We start from the raw sequence: 5,631 nt of genomic DNA, 5'->3' as shown, positions 1-5,631 counted from the left end.
TGTCCAGGTCTTGTTGCATTTGAACATGAACTGCTTCAGTATCCGAGAAGTCGCGAATGGTGCTGAACATTGAGCAATCATCAGCGAACATTTCCATTTCTGACATTATGATGGAGGGAAGGTCATTGTTGAAGCAGCTGAAGATGGTTGAACCTAGGACATTACCCTGGGGTACTCCTGCAGAGCTGAGATGACAGACCTCCAACAACCACAACCATCTTCCTATTTGCCAGGTATGACTCCAACCAGCAGAGAGTTTGCCCCCTCATACCCATTGATTCCAGTTTTGCTAGGGCTTCTTGATGCCACACTTGATCAAATGTGGTCTTGATGTCAAGGGCTGTCACCCTCAACTCACCTCTGGAATTCATCAATATATTTGAAACCAGGTTGTAATTAGGTGAAGAGTTGACTGGCCTGGTGGAACCCAAACTGGGTGTCACTGAGCAGGTCATTGCTGAGCAGGTGGTGCTTGATTGCACTGTTGATGACACCTTCCATCACTTTATTGACGATTGAGAGTAGACGGAGTGGCAGTAATTGGCTGTGTTAGATTTACGTTCCTTTTTATGTACAGGACATACCTGGACAAATATTCCACATTGTCGGGTAGACACCAGTGTTATAACTGTACTGGAACAGCTTGGCTAGGGGAGCGGCAAGTTCTGGAGCACAAGTCTTCAGTACTATTGCCGGAATGTTGTCAGGGCCCGTAGCCTTTGCAGTATCCAATGTCTCCAATCGTTTCTCGATATTGTGTGAATTGAATTGAATTGGCTGAAGACTGGTATCTGTAATGCTGGGGACCACTGGAGGAGGCCGAGATGGATCGTCCACTTGGCATTTCTGTCTGAAGATTGCTGCGAATGTTTCAGCCTTATCTTTTGCACTGATGTGCTGGGCTCTTCCATTATTGAGGATGGGGATATTTGTGGAGCCTCCTCCTCCATTGAGTTGTCCAGCTGTCCACCACCATTCACGACTGGATGTGGCAGGACTGCAGAGCTTAGATCTGATCCGTTAGTTGTGGGATCGCTTAGCTCTTTCGATCACTTGCTGCTTTCGTCGTTTGGCGTACAAGTAGTCCTGTTTGGTGGCTTCACCAGGTTGATACCTCATCTTCAGATATGCCTGGTGCTGCTCCTAGCATGCCCTCCTACACTCTTCATTGAACCAGGGTTGATCGCCTGGCTTGATGGTAATGGTTGAGTGGGGGATATGCCGGGCCATGAGGTTACAGATTGTGCTGGTATACAATTCTGCTATTGTTGATGGCCCACAGCACCTCATGGATGCCCAGTCTTGAGTTGCTAGATCTGTGCGAAGTCTGTCTCATTTAGCACGGTGATAGTGCCACACAACACGATGGAAGTTGTTCTCAATGTGAAGACAGGACTTGGTCTCCACAAGGACTGTGCAATGGTCACTCTTACCGATACTGTCATGGACAGATGCAACTGCAGCTGGCAGATTAGTGAGGATGAGGTCAAGTATGTTTTTCCCTCTTGTTGGTTCCCTCACCAGCTGCCGCAGACCCAGTCTAGCAGCTATGTCCTTTAGGATCCAACCAGCTCGATCAGTAGTACTGCTGCCGAGCCACCCTTGGTGGTGGACATTGAAATCCCCCACCCAGAGTACACTTTGTGCCCTTGCCATCCTCAGTGCTTCCTGTAAGTGTTGTTCAACATGGAGGATTACTGATTCATCAGCTGAGGGAGGACAGTATGTGGTAATCAGCAGGAGGTTCCTTGTCCATGTTTAACCTGAAGGCATGAGACTTCATGGAGTCTGAAGTCAATGTTGAGGACTCCTAGAACAACACCCTCCCAACTGTATACCACTGTGCTGCCCCCTCTGCTGGGTCTGTCCTGCTGGTGAGACAGGACATATCCAGGGATGGTGATGGTGGTGTCTGGGACACCAGATATGATTCTGTGAGTTGCTTAACTTGTCTGTGAGACAGCTCTCCCAATTTTGGCACTAACCCCCAGATGTTAGTGAGGAGGACTTGGCATGGTCAACAGGGCTGTATCTGCCGTTGTCTTTTCTGGCGCCTAGGTTGATGCCAGGTGGTCTGTCCAGTTTTATTCCTTTTGATGCTTTGTAGCAATTTGTACAACTGAGTGGCTTGCTAGGCCATTTCAGAGGGCAGTTGAGAGTCAACTACATTGCTGTGGGTCTGGAGTCACACGTAGTCCAGACCAGGTGAGGGTAGCAGATTTCCTCCCCTGAAGGACATTAGTGAACCAGATGGGTTTTTCCGACAATCGGCAATGATTCGTGGTGATCAGTAGATTCTCAATTCCAGACTTTTTTTGAATTCCAATTCTACCATCGGCCGTGGTGGGATTCGAATCTGGGTGCCCAGAACATCAATGTTGTCCAGTGGCTCACTGTAGATCTTGATAGTCAGTGGGAGCAGCCTTGTAGAGGATCGTTGTCTTCCAGACATTTAGCCAGAGACCCATGCTCTGATATGCCTTGTGAATGCATTGCCAATAGTTTGGAACTTGGCTTCCGAATGTGCATAATCGTAAACATTATTTGCATATTGCATTTCAACAACAGAGGTTGGGTTGGAGATAACACAGTGTGGAGCTGGAGGAACACAGCAGGTCAGGCAGCATCAGAGGAGCAGGTAATTTGACATTTCGGGTCGGGTCCCTTCTTCAGACCCTTTTTCTGAAGATAGGTCCTGACCTGAAATATCAACTTGCCTGCTCCTCTAATGCTGCCTGGCCTGCTGTGTTCCTCCAGCTCTAAACAGTGTTATCTTTGATTCTAGCATCCGCAGTTCTTGCTATCTCTGAGAGGTTAGGTTGGACTTGGGTTTGGATTGGAGGAGATGCCAATTAGCTCTATAACAACAGGACACTTCATGGATATGGGGTGGACTGTTGTGACAAGATGTAGAAGAGCTTTGGTGTAATGACATAATCTTGCTAGGACCTCAGTTTGCACATGTATTGGGCCTATTATTGGTTTGTCGGTGAAGATTTGTCCTACAGCAAGTGAAGAATGGAGATCAGTTTCTGTGGGCAATCAGATTAAAGGAGCAGAACGCTACATAGTTCCACTTAGAGTTGAAGGCAAAGAAGGCCATGTATAGATGTTCCTTCTGCTCTGTTCTTTTCTTGAATTTGTCTTACTGTGAAAATTGGTTTGCTTCACAGTCTGCTCATGACATTTAGTTAGATGGCACAATAAGTAGCGTAGATGGAGACAAAAGGTTGCAAAGACATAACAATGGATTAAGTCAGTGGGCAAAACTGTCAAGATGTGAGTTCATTTGCTGTGGGTTCAAAAAAGATTGATCTGTATTTTTTTTTCAAAATGGCACAAATGTAGGAACTGCAGTTGAGAAGATAATTATATGTCCAAGTATAGAAATCACAAAGCTAGTGGATAGATACAAAAGACATATTAAATGTTGGCTCAAGTCTCGAGGACTGGTACACACAGCGGTGGATGTTAGGTTACATCTGTATGGAGTGATACTTAGATCATTTATACAGTCATACAGCACAGAAACAGACTTTTTGGTCCAACTAGTCAATGCCGAACATAATCCCAAACTAAACTAGTCCCTCCTGCCTGCTCCTGGCCCATATTCCTCCAAACTTTTCCTATTCATGTACTTATCCAAATGTCTTTTAAATGTCTTAATTCTATCCATATTCACCGCTTCCTCAGGAAGTTCATTCCATACACGAACCACCTTTTGTGTAAAAAAAAATTGCCCATCATGTCCCAGCCTATCCAGCCTTTCTAGCCTTTCTTTATAACTCCAACATTCCATACCTGGCAACATCCTGGTAAATCTAATCTGACCCCTCTCCACTGTCCCCATCAGACAGTCCAGGGACAGAGACAGCACCGGGTGACACAGAGCAAAGCTCACTCTGCTCTTCCGAAACAGAAAATAAAACTGTTGTGACTTTGTTAAACAAAAATAAAGATGCTATTACTCTGGGGAAAAGCAAAAACAAATAAAACAAGCAAAAATTGGCTCTACCTTGACCATGTCCTCACCAACCTCCTTCGGGCAGGGACCACGAGAAGCCAAAATAAAAATAAACTCAAGCAAAATAAAAAACTCAACTAAATAAATAAATCCCCTATGCTTCATCCCTGTTGAACATTCCAGGAACAGGGACAATGATGGTTTAAAACTCAGAGGAAATTCCCCTGCAAAAGCAACCCTCCACCACCACTCTGTCTCCTGCCATTAAGCCAATTATGTATCCAACTAGCAAGTTCACCCTGAATCCCATGTGACCCAACTTTACTAATTAGTCTGCCACGTGGAACCTTGTAGAAGGCTTTACCAAAGTACAAGAGTCTCTGTCCCTGGAGTGTCTGATGGGGGCAGTTTCAGAGATCTTGGTTTTTTCTGTTTGCACCTTTTGTTTAAAAGAGTGGAGTGTTGTTTTTTGAACTGAAGGTCTGTCACCAGAGATGTTCCACAGGGATCAGTTCTGGGTCCTCTTTTGTTTGTCATTTATATGAATGCTTTGGATAAAAATATAGAAGGCATGGTTAGTAAGCTGGCGGACAACACCAAAATTGGTGGCATAGTAGACAGTGAAGAAGGTTTTCGAAGATTACAAAGGGATCTTAGTCAAATGGGTCAATAGGCTGAAAAATGGCAGATGGAGTTCAATCTGGATAAACGTGGGGTATTGCATTTTGGTGCAACAAACAAGGAAAAGGCTTATACAATTAATGGTAGGGCCTCAGGTAGTGTTGTAGAACAGAGGGACCTAGGGTTTCAGGTATATAATTCATTGAATTTCCTGTGAAATATAAATGCTTGCCTTTATTGCTCAGTCTACTGCTCTGCCCTCATCAATCTTTTTGGTAACTTTCTCAAAAAACTCAATCAAGTTTGTGAGACATGATTTTCTTCGCAGAAGATCATGCTGACTATCCCTAATCAATTTTTTGCCTCTCTGAACGTCCATAAATCCTATCTTTTATAATCGCCTCCAACAATTTATCCACAACTGAAGTCAGACTCACAGGTCTATAGTTCCTCAGTTTCTCTTTACAGCCTTTCTTAAACAAAGGTACAACATAGCATGCCTCCAGTCATCAGGCACCTCACCCGTACTTATAGATGATGCAAATATTTCTGCAAAGAGTCTCGCAATTTCCTCCCTTACTTCCCACAACATTCTGGGACACTATAGATCAGGTCACAGGGCTTTATCCACCTTTATATTCTCTAATACCTCCCAAACTCTCCCCTCCCCCCACCGCATCCCAAAACCAGTCCAACTCGTCCCTGCCTCCCTAACCTGTTCTTCCTCCCACCTATCCCCTCCTCCCACCTCAAGCCGCACCTCCATCTCCTACCGACCAACCTCATCCCGCCCCCTTGACCTGTCCGTCCTCCCTGGACTGACCTATCCCCTTCCTAACTCCCTACCTACACTCACCTTTCCTGGCCCCATCCCCGCCTCTTCGACCTGTTTGTTTCCTCTCCACCTATCCTCTCCTCTATCCCTCTTCTATCCGCCTCCCACTCTCTCCCTATTTATTTCAAAACCCCCTTCCCCTCCCCCTTTTCTGATGAAGGGTCTAGGCCCGAAACGTCAGCCTCTCTGCTCCTATGATGCTGCTTGGCCT

This window comes from Rhincodon typus, chromosome 2 (assembly GCF_021869965.1).
Source record: "Rhincodon typus isolate 14 chromosome 2, sRhiTyp1.1, whole genome shotgun sequence".
Lineage (NCBI taxonomy): Eukaryota > Metazoa > Chordata > Chondrichthyes > Orectolobiformes > Rhincodontidae > Rhincodon > Rhincodon typus.
The sequence above is the reverse complement of the archived record's forward strand: the minus strand, read 5'-3'. Positions refer to the sequence as shown.